This window comes from Macrobrachium nipponense, chromosome 21 (genome assembly GCF_015104395.2).
Source record: "Macrobrachium nipponense isolate FS-2020 chromosome 21, ASM1510439v2, whole genome shotgun sequence".
Classification (NCBI taxonomy): Eukaryota; Metazoa; Arthropoda; class Malacostraca; order Decapoda; family Palaemonidae; genus Macrobrachium; species Macrobrachium nipponense.
The window spans coordinates 78,967,969-78,986,687 of record NC_087212.1 but is presented as its reverse complement, the minus strand read 5'-3'; the positions used below and the strand labels follow the sequence as shown (position 1 = coordinate 78,986,687).

General features: G+C 40.7%; 1 protein-coding gene across 1 annotated transcript in view; it reads left to right on the top strand.

The window, feature by feature from the left end:
• The window catches only part of LOC135197532 (myotubularin-related protein 10-B-like), a 178,988-nt gene that overhangs the window by 18,710 nt on the left and 141,559 nt on the right, over window positions 1-18,719 (top strand). The gene's annotated exons all lie outside the window — the stretch shown is intronic.

Genomic DNA, 18,719 nt, shown 5'->3' with positions numbered 1-18,719 from the left:
GATGGCTATCATGACATGATTCATGTGTTTGGATTTGGACCCTCCTCTGTTGATGCAATGTACTACCACTGCACTGTCCAAAACTAGTCTTAGATGAGACTTCTTTGGGGGAAGGAGTCTCTTCAGGGTAAGAAATACTGCCATTGCCTCCAGAACGTTTATGTGGAGCTGGCGGAATTGAACAGACTAGTCCCCTGAACTTGCTTGAATTGAGAATATCCCCCCCAACCGGACAGGGAGGCATCCGTGTGAATGGTTAACACCGGAAGGGGATATTGAAGGGGTACCAATTTGGCAAGATTCTTCACTTTTGTCCATGGACGGAGCTGATTGCGAAGGATCTGTGGAATTACTGACAACTTGTCCCGAGATTTGGCGTTTGCTCTTGATCGCCAAACTCGATTTATATCTTTCAGTCTTGCTTTCAGGAGGATGTCTGTCACTGAGGCAAACTGAAGGGAACCTAGGATTCTTTCCTGGTTTCTCCTGGAAGCTTGTTTGCTTTTGAGAAATTGCCTCACAGACTTGGCTATATCTTTCCTTTTGACCACTGGAATTGACAGATTGTGGGAGGATAAATCCCACTGGATTCCTAGCCACTGAAAACGAGACTCCGGAGTGAGTCTGGATTTCGTTTTGTTATCTGGAACCCCAGATGTTCCAGAAATTGTACTACCTTCTTCGTGTCTTTGAGGCATTCCTCGACCGTTGGTGCCCAGATCAACCAATCGTCGAGGTACGCTACTACCATTATCCCTTGAGTTCTCAATTGTTGAACTACCACTTCTGCTGTTTTCGTGAATACCTGGGGGCTACGTTCAGACCGAAGGGCATCACTTTGAATGAGAATATCTGATTTCCTAGTTTGAAGCCTAGGAATGGATGGAAGTGTCTGGCTATAGGGATATGATAGTATGCGTCTGTAAGATCGATAGAGGTTGTGACGGCCCCACGGGGAAGTAAGGTCCGTACCTGCGAGATGGTGAGCATTTTGAACTTGTCGCAACGAATGAAAAAGTTTAGCTTTGACAAGTCTAAGATTACCCTTCTTTTTGTTGAGCCTTTCTTTGGCACGCTGAACAAGCGACCTTGAAATTTTAGATGCTTGACTCTCGCAATAGCTCCTTTCTGAAGGAGTTCCTCCGCATAATCTGTCAACTCCTTTGATGGTATCTGATAGAATGATTTGTTTGGAGGAGGATCTTTGATCCAACTCCAACCCAATCCTTTGGACACAATGCTCTGTGCCCATTTGCTGAACCCCCACCTGTGACGGAAGAGGAACAGCCTCCCTCCTACCTGGGGAGCCTCACTGTTGTTGAGCGGGTTGACCTCCGCGCCCTCCTCTGAAGTGCTTGCCTCTTGCAGCTCTTCCTGTGCCTCGTTGGCGAAAGTGACCTCATCGCTCTGCTCCCCCTAGAAAACCTGTTGAAGGTTGGGAAGGCTTGGCTTTCATACATCGAGTTGAAAGCTGGCGAGACGGTGTATGAGGTCGAGGGTTGATTCTGAGGAGACAACAGGAGAATGGGCTGTGTCTGCTTAGAAGTCGAAGGCTGTCCCTGTTGTGTAACTGGGACGGCTTGGACGAAATGTTGTTGTTGCTGCTGTTTTTGGTAGGGTTGGAATCTCCTACCAGTTTTCTTCAATTTCTTACCAGCAGCAGGGGCGCTCTCTTGCTTCCTCTTGGAAGAGATGCCCCATCTGGCTCTAAGGCTCGGTTAAGCCTAGCAGCCTCGTGATGCACCTCATTCACAGAGGCTTCTGGGAAGAGGTCCGCACCCCACATGCTGGAAGCTAGAAGTCTATTGGGCTCATGCCTAATAGTTGCCTCCTGCAAAACCTGCTTTCGGCAGTTCCTTCTGGCTGAGAAGAAGTCAAAGGCATCAGCTTGAACCGACTGGAGCTGGGATTTAGCCAGTATTTTAAAAAGTGGTTCCGTACCATAGGAAAGAGCAGCCATCTCCGTAATGATAAGGGAGTTAAGAGATCTCCCAAATCTTGTGCGGGCATCGAATTCTGCCTGAATAAGGCTATCAGGCAGCCTCGGGAGCTTCTCGCCAAACTGATCCATCGCACAGTCTGGCTTCAGCTTACCTACTGAGAAAGTGGCAGGTAGGTTCTCCCACAATTCTCCGAAGGACGGAAAGAGCGGAGATGTTGATTCCGCCTCTCTCAACTGTGGCATGGGCTCGTCTTTAAGGACTGCTTGGAGAGTCGCTTCTACTATCTTAGTAGCGAATGGAAGAGAAGCCTCCTCCTCTGTAGCGAAGATAGTGAAGGGGCTCTTGAATGCCTGGAGTTTGGTATTGGTACAATCCCAATCCTCCAGGCAGTGAACCCATTCCACTGTGCGTGATCCCTACTATACAGCACAGTCTCTCTAGAGATCTTATCCTCTCTATTGAGAGCAGTCACCGTAAGCCTAGCATACCCTATGAAAGGCTGAGTCAGTCCGGGAGGGTAGAACTCGAAGTCCTCAATCCTTCTTGTTCCACACTCCGGAATGGAAATCATGCCATCCTTGAAGGGGGCATAAGCTGCCACCCTCCAGGGGTTATCCATAGAGAAGGCTGGTAGGGATTCATAAGGAGGTAGCTGTAGGAGACCAGTACCTGCCACAGGGGAGTTCGCCTGAGGGGCCTGAGTGAGGCCAGCGAAGCGGTCATCGTGCTCCCTAACTCGGTTAGAGAGGTCTTGTATCGATTGACCAGATTGGTTGATAGTACTGTACAGTTGAGCAAACATTTGCTCAAAACTTAGTACCGAGAGAGCCAACCATCTCTCCCACTTGTTGCAGCACTCCTGCTGAGAAAGTGGTGGTGGGATCAAAAGAGCTCGGTCCGCCACCCCAACAGGAGTTACCGGAGTAGATCGGTAGATGCCGGAGAAGGCATTGGCTCGGCAGGAGCGCGGGCCTTCTCCTTAGAAGCCTTGCTTCTTGAGCTCTTTGAATGGGAAGAGCTAGGCTTCGCCTTCACCGCATCGGCGTAGGATGTCGTAGACTTCCTAGCCGAAGAAGACGACGACTTTTTAGAAGTCGTCTTATAGAGGGTCTTCTGTTCTCTTTCTGTCCCTTCACCTTCGGGGGTACAGAGAGAGCGGGTGTGAACGAAGGGATCTCATATCCCGTGAAGCCTTGAAAAGAAGAAGAAGAAGGAACAGGGGAAGAAGATCCAGGAGCGCTCAAGGGTAGACCTTGAGCCGCCCGAAACACCTACCTCAACCAACAAATCCTCCGCACCTACCGCCATAGGCTCAAGATTAAGGTCCAGGTTAGCTACATCTGGGACCGGCTCCTGCATCGAGACGGACCCAAACGCCTGCTGCACCTCCTACTGAATGGAAGCTATGAGTGGGGCTGCCGAGATGGGGTCCACGTACCCCGTCGCCTTGCCTCCGGGGAAGATCTGGATGGCCAGCTTCTTATCTAAAATGTAAGGCTGGCCCTTGGCGGCGTTCTTCCCGAAGCCGCCTACCCAAGCTTTCAGGGTTGCTAGGGCGACTTCTTTCACGGCGGTAGCCTGTAAGAGAAGGCGATATGAAGCTTCTAGCGGCAGAGATACGGTTTAAAGGAGCTTAAAACTAAGGGTAAATCATTGATAACAGGAAAAATGTCCAGGAGTTAACTTACCCCACCCAAAAGCTGACTCACGAGGTCATAGCAGATGGTGCATGCCTCAGGGTGCCAAACAATCATCCCGTTGTAGGGTAGTGGCACACGGGGCGTGGGTCCTACACTCTTCATGGGCGCAGGGGTCATACAACACAGCGTTACAACCTGGAACTTGGCAGTTGGTAGCCTGTAAGTGGAGAGATACATGAGTATCAGAGTGCACACTTACAGCCTAACATAGACTCCGCTGCATGCCGGAGCATGTAAGTTTAGATTAAATTAAACTAGTGCTCCGCCGCAATACGTGTGGTTAGCTAGGCTGTTGGTGGGGGTCTGAGGCTTACGCCGGAGACAGGAAAAAGGTTCCAACCAGGAGTGGTGAGGGGCCATGAAACCACGACGGAGATAGTACATAAAACTAAAAAACCAATAGTCATCGTATCAGTAAGGGTATATCCATATAGAATGAGGTATAACTCTTTCCGTCTACTAGAGGAGTGCCCGGGTAAGGAGCGAGCTCTCCTCCGGTAGCGAAAATCAGGATATAGTAGGCAAGCAATATAGACCACTAGTAAATTCCCACCCCGCCCGCTGGCGGAGCCAGGTGGACCTATAACCGAAGGGGCCCCCGGCTTCAGCGGGGGCTCCGTCCGTTAAGGTAGGTGAAGGGTTTGGGATGGGAAAAACACAGGGGGGGAATCCCGGCGTGAACACGGCGGACGAGAGAGAGAGGGGGATGGCCTACCCCCCCCGTCCCTACTACTACCCGCCAGGTAACCCGGTACCCGAGACAAGTGGTCGCCCTAGCCCCCAGCTGGTACAGAACTCCTTGGCCCCCTCGGAGGGAGAGGGAGGTAGGCTACGGTGGTTGTCATGACAACCAAGGAGATCCACCAGACCCCTCCCTACCACATGGTAGGGAGGGAAGGGGGAGGGTAAGGTGCCTAATGGGACACGTGAACGTAGGTGGCCTAGGACGCGATAGCAACACAACCACAGAGGGGCCACGTGAACCAGACTGTACCAACACATGGCACAACGCACCTAGGCTAGCCTAGCACCCTAAATAACACTGATAATAAATAAATACATCGTAAAAGAGAGAAGAGACACTTGAGTAAAAGAGAAAGAAGCCCAGGAGGAGGCGAACTGATCCGAAAGAACAGTCGACTACTCGGAGCCAGCAGTAGCCGATGAAGAGCAAGAGCTGGATGCTGGGCCAGAAAAACACAGTATAGCCCTAAATACCGAACTAAGAGATAAAAGGTAAAAGGGATGGGCTGTGTCCTAACTCTAAATACGATGTAATAAAACGATGAACGTAAATATAGAGCCCATAAGCATAAGATGTCCCAGTATGGAAGACCGGGAAATCTTAACAACACGAGGCGGCACAAGGCCGCCACAAGTCAACCGGGAGACCGTATATGACCTAAAAAACGGAAAATACTGGTCCCTGGAAGACTGGAATACCAAAAATTATTACTTATGAGGCACTTAACTTAGCCGAAGCGATTGCAGCACGTTCCATCGTTGAGAAGGATAAATCCAAGCGAAAACAACACGAGTGAAAAAAGATGCAACTAGCGTTGTCGAGCTAATAATTAAGGATGACCGCTAGGGGCGTTGCTCTCCGCGTGGCGTCAGTAGTAGTAGTAGTAGCGGTCGCATTACCCTTTAGTATCAGCTCTCTCAGGTGGGGATTTTATGTTGGAAGGTCTAAATGGTAAATGACTCGTGGTAGTGATCCCACTCGCCCCTATTTCCATACCGACACTTCTTTTATAGAGTGAGCGAGTCAGTTTTACTGACATTTTCTTGATTTTATTTTTTCTCTGGTAATTTTAGGATAATTTTACCTAGAAATAATGAACTTAAGGATATTTCATAGGCCGACACGAGCCGAGCCCAGAAATGTATTTGTACTTTATTTTTGCATTTGCACATAATCACAAAAATAGTAACATGATGTAACAAATCTAGCAATCTGTTTGGAGGAACATGTCCTGTCATTTTAAACTACCCACATATTTTAGAAATGCTCTGTACAGTAATACAGTAAGTCCTCGGGTTACGCTGGTCTCGACTTACGATGTTTCGTGGTTACGAACGCGCCCCCATAAAAATATAAAAAATAATATTTTGCGTCGTTCCGTCTTACGCGGTTTAGCGTCGTAAGCAACGTAAACAAACGCGAACTAGTTCCAGGCGCACGGCGGAAGAATACGCTTTGTGGGGGAGAGGACGGCGTCGCTTCGCTACGCTCAGTCCTCGCCCATACGCCATTTTGGTTGTTTACACTGCCTCTCTCTCCCTCGTGTTGTATCGTTTTTGTAACTTTTTGCTCTTTGTTATGGCTCCCAAGCGCAAGGCGGACTCTTCTGATGGTAGTGCATCGAAGAAAAGAAAGGCCATCACCATGGAAATTAAAGTGGACATTATAAAGCGATCCGAGAAGGGAGAAACGCCAACAAACATTGGCCGCTCGCTTGGCCTTAGCCGTTCGACCGTTGCTACCATTATCAAAGATAAAGAGCGCATCGTTGAACATGTGAAAGGATCTGCTCCTATGAAAGCGACAGTGATAACTAAGCAGCGTAGTGGTCTAATAATTGAAATGGAAAGGTTATTGGTGCTTTTTGGTTGGAAGACCAAAATCACGGCGTATCCCAGTCAGCCTTATGGTGATTCAGGAGAAGGCGAAAAGATTGTTTGAAGCGTTGAAAAAAGAAAAGGGGGAGGGAAGTGAAAGTGAAGAGTTTGTGGCTAGTAGGGTTGGTTTTATGCGATTTAAGGCTCGGGCCAATTACCATAACCTTAAATTGCAAGGTGAAGCTGCTAGTGGGGATGAGAAAGCAGCGAGTGAATTTCCTAAAGCGTTGTCTGAGATAATTAAGGAGGGGGGTTATTCTGCTCAGCAAGTGTTTAACGTAGACGAGACAGGTTTGTTTTGGAAGCGTATGCCTAACCGCACTTACATCGCCAAGGAGGAGAAGTCAGCACCCGGTCATAAAGCCAGCAAGGAGAGGCTAACTTTACTTCTTGGGGGTAATGCTGCTGGCGACTTCAAACTGAAGCCCTTGTTGGTGTATCAGGCTGAAAATCCAAGGGCACTCAAGGGCATTTGGAAGGGTCAACTACCAGTAATTTGGAAGTCCAACAAGAAGGCATGGGTGACACTTGCAGTGTTTGAGGACTGGTTCGTAAACCATTTTTGTTCCAAGTGTGGAGCTGGTTATTGCGCCTCCAAGGGTATCCCCTTTAAGGTGTTGCTAGTGCTGGACAATGCCCCTCGGACACCCTGCCCAGCTGGGAGACTTCAACCCTAATGTCAAGGTGGTTTACCTTCCACCTAATACCACGGCCCTTTTACAGCCTATGGACCAAGGAGTGATTGCTTCGTTCAAGGCCTACTACCTACGAAGGACAATTGCTATGGCTTTACAGGCAACTGAAACCAAGAAGGACTTGACTCTGAAGGACTTTTGGAAATCCTACAACATCCTTGATGCTGTAAAGAACATTGCTAATTCCTGGGAGGAGGTTAAGCAAACAAACATGAATGGTGTCTGGAAGAAAATTTGTCCTCAATTTGTGAATGATTTCCATGGGTTTGAGGACACAGTTCAGCTAGTGTCAAGAACGTTGTTGCCCTGAGTAAGGAAATCAATTTGGAGATGGAGGTTGATGATGTTACAGAGCTGCTGGAGTCTCATGGCGAGGAGTTATCTGCTGAGGACCTGATACAACTGGAGAAGCAGATAATAGAGGAAGAAGAAGAAGCACCCACCCCAGAGCCTAAGGCTTTCACAAGGCAGGACTTGGATAAGAGGTTTTGCAGAGTTGCAGCAAGCTTTGTCAACTTTTGAGGCTCAGGATCCCAACTTGGACAGGTTCACTAGGGTTTCCAGAGGCGTCATGGATTTGATGCAGTGTTACAAGGAGATCTTGGATGAAAAGAGGTCGCTCTCTGTTCAGACTAACCTGGAGCAGTATTTTAAGAAGGTAGAGAGGCCTGCAGGAGATCCTGTACCCTCTACCTCAGCTGCCTCTGCTAATCCAGCACCTTCTGAATGTTCTGCTAACCCAGACTCACCTGCCCCAGTATCTCCAGCACCTTCTGTAGGTTCTGCCTCACCTAAAGACTCACCTGCCCCAACATCTCCACTAGTATGTTCTGCCTCACCTCAAGAATCACCTGCCTCAGCATCTCCAGTACTAGTATGTTCTGCCTCACCTCAAGAATCATCTGCCTCAGCATCTCCAGCAACTTCTGGAGGTTCTTTTCTCTTCACTAACCTCCCCCAGTCTCTCCAGCACCGCAGCTTCCTCTCCAGTGTGCAAGCCAATCAAACTAATAAAGGTAAGGAATTGTTCTCTCGTTGTTATTGATAGGTATTACATTAAATCATGTGGTATTTTTCAATGTTCCGACTTACGCTGAAATTCGTGTTACGATGCATCGTAAGAACGGATCAACGTCGTAACTCGAGGACCCCCTGTACTATCCTAAAATACATATTGTACAGTAAATATCATTGTAAAATTATTGTACATCACAGTAAAATATCAGTAAAATGTATGTAATTTATGTGCAGTACATTAGACGTTGTGCAAAAGTACACTAGGCAAAAAAAAAAGGTATGTTCCTGAAATATAGGGGATACTTAAGAGTAACAGTTGTTGTCTGGGTTTGTAATGTTGTAAGATGGCTTTGAAATGATATTTGTGGTGTTATGAGTTAATAGTTTGAGGTACATTTTTGTTTGTACTGTTAAATTGGACAGTAAATTGTTAAAATAGGCAGTTATAAGCATTTTAGGTTTGTACATACTTAAGAGTAGCAGTTGTAGGATGGTAATTTAACCCTCTTACGCCGATTGGACGTATTAAACGTCGAGATAAATTGTCTCCCGGGTGCTGATTGGACGTATTAAACGTCGACATAAAAAAGTTTTTTTAAAAATTAGCGGAAAAATACTTGTAGGCCTACCAGCCAAAACTTTTGAATCACATACCTTGGGGGATGCTGGGAGCTCACGGATCAAGGCGTTGTTTTGTTTACAATCGTTACGCAGGTGCGCAAGTGCGAATTTTCTTTTTCTTATCGCACTAAAAAGTATCAGTGACACATCTCAGAAATTATTTCATCACTTTGATATAATTTTTGCACCATTTTAAATTAGCCATTACATGGAGTATTATATATGAAAATGTGCGCAATTTTATGTAGAATACAAAAAAAAAATACTCATGATTGTAGCTTTTATCAGTTTTGAAATATTTTCATATAAATAACGATAAGTGCCAAAATTTCAACCTTCGGTCAACTTTGACACTCGGAAATGGTCTAAAAACGCAATTGTAAGCTAAAACTCTTATATTCTAGTAATATTCAATCATTTACCTTCATTTTGCAACAAATTGGATGTCGCTAGCACAATATTTCGATTTATGGTGAATTTATGAAAAAACTTTTTCCTTACGTCCACGCGTTTTTTTAACTCTTCCGATAAATTTTTTCGTGTGATTGTCGTAATGTTTGCACCATTTTAAATTTGCTGTTACATAAAGTTTTATATATGGAAATGTGCACAATTTTACGCACAATACAACTAAAAACAACCCATGATTGTAGCTTTTATCAGTTTTGAAATATTTTCATATAAATAACAATAAGTGCCAAAATTTCAACCTTTGGTCAACTTTGACTCTACCGAAATGATCGAAAAACACAATTGTAAGCTAAAACTCTTATGTTCTAGTAATATTCAATCATTTACCTTCATTTTGCAACAAATTGGAAGAGTCTAGCACAATATTTCAATTTATGGTGAATTTATGAAAAAAAAAAACATTTTCCTTACGTCTGCGCGATAACTTCTGAAAAAAATCAGAAATTTTTTCGTGCGATTGTCGTAATGTTTGCACCATTTTAAATTAGCCGTTACATAAAGTTTTACATATGAAAATATGTGCAATTTCATGTAGAATACAACTAAAAATGATTGAAGGTTGTAGCTTTTTCATTTTCAAAATATTTGCATATAAATCACGATAAATAGAAAAAAAAGCACTTTCGGTCAACTTTGACTCTACCGAAATAGTCGAAAAACGCAATTGTAAGCTAAAACTCTTACAGTCTAGTAATATTCAGTCATTTATCTTCATTTTGAAACAAATTCGAAGTCTCTAGCACAAAATTTAGACTTATGGTGAATTTAAAAAAAAATAACTTTCCTTCCCTCCGCGCGGATTCTCCGCCGCAAATCTCCGAAATGCATACGTCGCATTATCGTTATATTTGCTCCGTTTCATATTAGGTGTTTCATAGAGTTTTATATATGAAAATGTGCGCAATTTCATGTAGAATACAACAAAAAATAATTGAAGGTTGTAGCTCTTCTCATTTTTGAAATATTTGCATATAAATAAATATATAAAAAAAATTAGACATTCGGTCAACTTTAACTCGTCCGAAATGGTCGAAAACTGCAATTGTAAGCTAAAAATCTTACAGTATAGTAATATTCAATCATTTATCTTCATTTTGAAACAAATTGGAAGTCTCTAGAACAATATTTAGATTTATGGTGAATTTTTGAAAAAAACATTTTTTTACGTCCGCACGTTACGAATTCATGCATCATTTTGTGATAATATTTTCTCTGTGTTGCTTTGATCGTTTTACAATGTGTTATACGTATACCAAAATGATCACAGTTTAGTGTACAATACAACGAAAAAAATTAACTCGTTAGCTTTAACCGTTTTGCTCACAGCGCGATTTGAATATAATTATATATGAAATTTTGTTTTCGCGCTATCATATATCGCATTATTTATACTATATGATAATGATATTTTTTTCATTTCTGATGGTTGCATACTAAACTTCAGGCAATGACAAAAAAAGGAGCCAAAAATGAACTCTTAATCTTGAAAACTAAGCGCACTGATTAAAAAAAAATATATTTTTTCCGCTTTGGCGCTCACTCCGAGACCGCCTCGGCATTCAGGATACGATTTTTAAGATGACTTACATGTTTTGGGCTGATTGGTTTGGGGTGTATTTTTGTCTGAAAGAATAGTATTAAATTGTTTTAGTATGATAATTTAGGGTATATTTCTGTTTCAACTAATAAATGAGGCAGAGAACTGTTAAAATAGGCAATTACGTGCAAGTGTGTTAGTTTAAAGTACAGGATATTTGGCAGTTATTTTGCATTTCTGCAGTTTGTTCTGAAACCTATCCTTGCGAAAAAGTCAGGGAGCACTGTAAGTTACATTTTATTGATCTTTTGCTTTTTACATTAGTATTGATACTTAAAAATTAATCATTTTTTATCATAAAAATGTATTATATCATAAAAACATGAAAATATAGAATTAGTGAATATTGCTCTATGAAAAAATGTGAATAGGTAAATTTTCCGCAAATAATTTGGAGATACATTCCACAGAAAAATCTGCAAATAGGTGAAGCTGTGAATCCTGAACCGCAGATGTTCAGGGGTTGACTGTATTGGCATCAGGTATGATGCTGTGTGGCATGGTTAACAGCAAAAATTGTAACTAAGCAGAGGCACAAGGTACAAAATTTAGAACACAATTTTAATTTACAATCACATTTGTTTGTATCTGATAGTTCGTAAGGTAGGACTTTATTAATAGTGTAGCGTCTGCATAAGATATTAGTGGACTTTCTCCTTGCCGTGAGGATTGAGTCCCAAGACGACTTTGAAAAGCCTCTAGAGCTGAGTAGCTTGTCAACAGTTTCCATGCAGTTAGATGAGGCATGTTAATATTTCTGTAAATCTTCCCTGTTCCTACCAGCCAAAGTAGATTTTGCAATGGAGATAATTGTCTAGAAACTTCCAGGAGGTCCAGGAACCAATGCCTCCTCAACCACCAAGACACAGTTAGGATCATGGTCCCCAATGTCTTTAGCACCTCCGTCAAATGAAGAAATGTATGGAAGGCTTTATACAAATGAGATAGTCCAATTTCAAACCATACCATCTACTGCACAGGCTTAAGGGTCTGGAACTCAGGAGACGTACAACTGGAGGCAATGATTTATCTTTGTAGTACAATGCTCAATAGATAGTTGGCCAAACTCACTGCAAATTGCTTCACAAACTGCAGGGTTTGAAGTCCATTCATGGGAAACCCTGTTTGCAAGAACATTCAGTCAACTAGGCACAAACTGGGGCATTAGAAAGTATTGCCTGAATGGTGTGGTTGGTTTGGTGTTGGTCTGCCACCTCAGTGGTCGCGAGTTCAATTCTCGGGCATTCCATTGAGGCGTCAGAGATGTGTATTTCTGGTGATAAAAATTCACTCTCAACGTGGTTCAGAAGTCACGTAAAGCCATTAGTCCCGTTGCTGAATAAACACTGGTTCCATACAACGTAAAAATACCATACAAACAAACAAACAAATTAGAACAGTATCCTCTCCTTTGTCCATAGGAGTAAATCCATAGTGCTGGCTGGCTACCAAGGCTTCTGACTTTGTGCCCCCTGTCTTCTCAGATATTGAGTAGTCCATTAAGATAAATTACTCATTGGCCACTGCTACTTCCAGGTCCTGAAGTCTCTTCTGGATAACCAACAACTCCTTGCAGTTAATGTGAAAACTCCCTGAAGCAACCTGGATCCCCATAACCACACCTCAGCCCTCATCTGAGGCATCTGAATACAGTGAGAAGTCTTCTCAGAGACAAGACGATCACAGTCTGTTCTGAAAATTAGCCTCTCTTTCTTATATGAGGACACAAATTTAGAGAACTCTTCACGCTAGTAGAGAAACTTCTCCTTTGGACAGATTTCAAGAACATCATTCTTTTACCTGAATTTTCCCCTGGGGAGAAACAATGATATTACAAACCAACTCAGTTGGAAAAATAAGTTTTGTCAGAATGGTCTCTTCATCCAAAGGTCTGCCAGAAGTTGTGGAATGTTTGGGGAGACTGAGTCAAGAGTCTGTTAGCAACTGCCCAAAACAAAATTCCCAGTTTACTACTCTCCATGCTAGGATCCTCTGGGATGGGCAGTTGATGCTCTTCTTCAAGAGTGGTCAAATCTAGGCTTTATGATTTTCCTCCTTGTTGTTTTGAGGAAACTACTCAACAAGCTGTGAGCTGTGCAGATTCAAGGATGAATGTGTTAGCAGCTTGGCAGCCCCAAAGGAAATTATTTCCAGAATTACCTCTCATGGTGTTAATGCTCCTCACTTATTTTCAGCAAAGATCTTTTTAGACAGTCTCACTGGAGAAGATTCCATCAAACCTCCACATGCTTCATCTGGCCATGTGGAGACTTGGGCATCTCTTGTGAGCCAGAGGCTTTTCAAGATCAGCTAGGGAATCCCTTAAGTATAGAAGGCCCTTCACTGTTAGACGTTATCAACAACAGTGGTCAGTTTATAGATCTTGGTACTTGCTTAGAGGGATATCCAGCACCTGTTACCACTACAGATAACCTGATTAAGTTCTTCCAGTATCTCAGGTATATAGTTTTCTGTCCCAGCAATCAAAGGATATTACTTTTTTATAGTTTTGTGTTGCAGGAACTTGAATATCACTCTTGATTTACTTTTGAAGGAGGTATTCATCAAGTATTTAATGTTACCTCAGTTTGAGCCTTTGGATAAGGCATCTCTTAAGAACTTTGAAGATACACTTTCTTTTAGCTCTTGCTATGGCAAAGCATACTAGAAAGCATCAAGCCCTTTTTATATGTAGGCTTTGTTGAAGAGGATGTTTGTATTTTTCTTTTTTTTGATTGCTGAGAGCAAAAAAATATGTAAAAGCAAAAGCTCTTCTCAATTTGTGACAGCATCTAATTTAACTCCTTTAGTAGACAATAAAGAATTGGCTTTTGTCATCTGTGTAATGATGAGTAGCATATGTGAATTATTTTTGGGGGGTAGTGCATAAAGCCTTTAACGAATTACTTGACACTGTTAGAAGTAACTCATACAATTTAAGACCAACACCAGACAGACACAGTAAAATCCCAATTCAATTTCACAAACCGTGATGATTCAGTGAAATACTAACCCTAATAACACAAATAACAATAATTATAACAGTGCCAATAATACTAATAATATAATTACTAATAGTACTAACACGTTTCAAAACAAAAGAATGAATCAGGCAGCGGTAATAACACAAGCCACACGTTTCTGTGGACAAGTTGAAGCTTCCCATCCAGACAAAAGTAAACTAGAAGCATATACCGTTATCATTGGTTAGCTGATGCTGACAGCCGCATATCTTCAGGGGGAATAACAGAATGAAAGAGCTAAAATTAATGAAGCCTTGCTTCTTGTTAGTTCAGAACATGGTGATGCACATAAAACTTTGAATTCTGGTAGTTTCAGCAAATTAACTAAATATGATGAATTCAAAACAATTTGTTTGATGCTCTGGGAACCCTTGAGTAAAGAGGATACATTATATGATATTATTAAGTTCCTAAATCCCCAATATGAATCCATGGCAGAGCTCTACGCCAATGTTGAAAATGTCATAGACAAAATAATAGAAGACTTGAAGTCCACAAACATAGACAAAATAATAGAAACTTGAAGTCCACAAACATCACCATTGGAGATAAGACACAGTTTGGTGATGATGAAAGGGGATTATTAGTTAATGTAAGATACGTCTTAAACTACTTGGCATATGGAACCATATATAATGCTCTAGGAGAAAAGGAAAAGAAGGCCTTTCAAAAAATTAAAATTGATCCCAAGAATAATAGCCTTCAAACATTAAAAACAATGAAACAAGAAATACAGAAGGCAGAGATAGATATTTCCAAGGAATTTGTAGGGGTAATAGAAAAAACAAAATGGAAAAGGAAAGGAGGGCATGAAATAATAACCATTCAAATGGAATGAATAATAATGCCAGACAAGCAGGGAATGGATCCACTCCTTTTCAAGGGAAATATGCCCAAAACCATAACAGAAAATTGAATCCTAACCAGAAAGGAAGACAGAATTATTCAAGGAATGGTCCACCCATGACATATAAGCCTGGTCAATCTTCAAACACAAATAATTCAAGTCAAGGAAACTATTCAGCTCAAGGAGCAGGACCAAAGGCAGCATGTGAAAATGGTGGGTATACAAATCATTCCACTAATGAATGCAGAAAGCCTAGAAGCTGTGCAATTTGCAAGAAGGTTGGGCATTTAACTAAAAGCTGTTGGTTCAATAACAAGGGAACCAGTAAGGAAGTAATAGAATTAAGTAACAGTCACCCAAATCTAAATAATCTTCAAGCCAGTGACAATCAACCCCATCACAGAAGAAAGAAAATAATTCCTTTCAAGATGATAGACGAGAAAAATAAGAAATAGCTAATGGAAAATAAAGGTTAATCCGCATTTTCCTACTTAAATAGCAAAGAGGTAGTATTCTCCATGAAAGAAGAAGAAATAAACAGAAAGGATTTGCCTGTTGTGAAGATTCCAATAAGTGGAAAGACATGTACTGTACTTATAGATTCAGGCAGCACAGTGAATATAATAGATAAATTAACTTTAACCAGATATTAAGGCATTTCAGAAACTCTGATTCAGAGTAAAAATAAAGTTATAAAGGGAATGGCGGATAAACAAATTAGAAGTCTAGGAAAAGTGAACTTGGAAATAGACATTTTGTCACACAAATTGTCGAAAGTTTTCATTTAATATAATGAGAAGATGTGGAATAATACTAGACAGCAGTGAAGGAAAGATTAGCCTGAAACAGGATAATCAGAAGAGCTTATGTCTTGTGCTTGATGAAGAAAAGCCTCACCCAAATCTGATCAATTTGTCTGAGACAGTTTCGACAAGCGAGAGAGACATATGAGAAAGGCAAGATAAAATAGAAACAGATAGAAAGAGGCATTCCCACCATTACAGAATATAGAATCAATGAAATGTGCACATAGAGATGATATATACTCAGATTCACGTAATTACTCAGCTATAAATAATGGTGATCACTGAAACTGAATATAGCGAGAATCAAGATGCTTATACAGATACCTATACAGATACATGTACTAATAACTGTAGCAATGTAGTAATGAGTTACGAGAATGAAGGAAAATACTAACTGAGGTATTGCTATTAGATAAAATAAAGAAATCAGACATAAATAGTATAATAGAAGTAACAGAAGAAACCACTGAAAATGCAGAACTTTGTTATTTTTCAGACATAGAAGATGAAGAGATATGTTGTGTTAGCACAGCTGATGATGGCTGAATTTCAGAATGCCTCCCTCGGTTCGAATTTGGCCCAACCTTCTTAAGGCGGTGTAGGTTCTAGTTCTCCGCCCAACTAGATTCTTGACTCATGGAGTCGTTCTTTTCCTTATCTTTCCCCATCCCTTTTTAAGTGGGGTTAACATGTTAATTCCTCCTGTTCAAGGCGGTGTCAATTATTTAACATGTTAATACCTCCTCCTGGAGGTGGAGCTGCATTCTCAATAGAAGCTGAGTAAGTCTGGTGCGAGGTTACAGGTTAAAGATTTTATGATGGTCTTAAGATTTTAATTGCAACAGTGTTATGGTCCGACATCCTGTGACTTAAGGTTTTGTTACGTCTAGGCTTCTTGATCAAATTCTAACTCACACACCAAAGCTCAATTCTCTCTCTCTCTTTCTCATTATTTTCATTGTACATACTCTGATTAGTCTCTCTCCTCTTACTCTTTCTCGTTATTTTCACTGTACTTTGATTATTCTCTCTCTCTCTGTTTTTACGATACCCTATCTACTATTATTTCTTATAGCTATCATTACATCTGGGGTAGGGAGTCCAAGGGTTTATTGGACAGACTTAAACCTTTTAAGGAATTTATTCTGTGATGTTAGTAAGGCAACCACTTCAATGTCTAAGAATGGTACGTATGTATGTCCCTTTTTTGCGTGGCTTAATTATTTCAGTGCACTCAGACTTGAATCCTGAGTTTTTAAAGTACAAACTCACATCATCCATGCTGCAAGCATGTCTTTATTTCCTTGAAACCCTTTCACTAGAGAAAGTTGTCAGTGCAAAGCTTGTAGTTTTCGAGTGCCATTGAATAATCTTTAGAGGATTTTTCAATTTTAAAAATTTTAAAAAGTGGAAAAGCTTCTAAACATTACTTTTTAAAAAAAGCTTTTAGTTCACTTGGCCATGAACAGATGTTTTTCGGGTTGCATAGCCCACCATCCTCGTTCAATTTTTTATTTACCTAATTTTCATATAATAGGTTAGATTCATCCTAGATATTGAATATTTTAATCAAAATTAGTTATTTAACCATTGAGAGCCAGACAAAAAAAAAAAAAAAAAACATGTAGCAACCCAGGCCGGGGAAACTTTGAGGTCATCCAGTTTAAGAAAAAACATACCAATGGAAAGAGGAAGATATGCAAATGTAGGTGTAAAAAAAAAAAAATTGTAAAAAATTCTTCCTACCTTCCACGAGAAGTTGTAAAAGACTATTTACAACCCCTTATGGGATCTCTTTTATAAGAGTTATAAATTTTACCAAGTTTTACATTTTTTCTAATAAATAATTTGGAGCAAAGTTAAGTTGAAATGAGTTTGACAACTGTGTAAAAAGAGACCATTGGAGTAGATGGAAAGTAAAACACAGAAAGCAGTGCAGCTGGGATTAAGGAGGTACTGCAAAGAAATTTTAGTACCATCTACAGTGTGACATGAAAGGTACAGTGATGGTATCCCTTTGGGGGTGCTACCCGCAGGTGCTTTATTAAACCTTTTATTTTTTTTTTTAGGTATCCTGGATGCACCCAAGTATGCAATTCCATAACAGGCTAACTTTCAACAAAATATCACTTTATCTTTCATAAGATATCTTTACCAAAAGGAGTGCCACATTACAATAATTTTATCTTCTCATGAAGTTGGTAACACTCACATGAGCCTGAAATATTTGATGACTAGTCCCTATGACCTAGCCTTGTATGCAAGAACGTAGGTTTACACTACATTAAAACATATTCTATGTGAATGTCCAAACTTCACATATAGCATAAATTGAGTTTTAGAAACAAATCAATTAAGGAATTTTTTCAGACTTCATTATTTTTACTTTATTTAGTTACTGATACTACATATAACCTTTTCAAGTCTCGTTTTATCATTAGTAACACGCTTAACCTTAAGAGACTGGATTTACTATGCTGATTGATCCAGTTAAACTACCTAATGATCATAATAATCATAGGATATCTGTAGTATCATTTAAGAATCTGCATGAGTTTTTGGCAGCATTCTTGGTCTGTGCCAGCACCTTACATGTCTGATTATTTCACAGATGTTCCATCATGATATATAGTGTCAAGGTCTTACACATATAAGCTGAAATCATAACATGGTGCGGATGTGTAGTGAATACAGTATATTGATAGTTCCATGATATGCACCGTAAAAGCTAAAGGGAGACTACATTTGCTGTTATATTAATTTTCGACAACTAATTAGGAAGTGAAGGTGCATAATGGAGATAAGCCACTCACTGGTGGAGTTGACTTTTTTGTTTTAATTTACCCACGAATATCAGCAAAAAATAGCTCCCATTAAGAGTAGTACTGTCAGTGTACCCCGTGTGGTTCACTGTAGGCATTACTAAAAGATGTTTGCTGGATTTAAACTTACTTTACCTCCAGTCTTGTTTCCAATCACTCCAACTTCCTCTTTTCACTGTCTTATATGCTGAATGGCTGAAAGTGCCATTGTGTGTCATAACAGACTAAATTGAATCAGTCATTCAATCACACAAAGAACCCATTTCTGTAGCAAGGGCCATATTTTGAAAATATGGGCCATGATATTTTGTGTAAATTTGTTGCTCATTTCCAATTAGTTAGAGTGTCATTTTCATATATTGATGTGTTTAAGATTAAAGCTTAAAATGATATGTGACAAATACTGGCCATAATTTAACAAAGCATTGTTGTAAATAATTGTGTTAAAATTGTAATAGGTAGCTTAATATGTACATTGAACGCATAAGATACACATATGGTACTTGGATGTAAAATGTCTCTTGTTTTTTAAGGAAGCAATGTAAAATCTTAAAA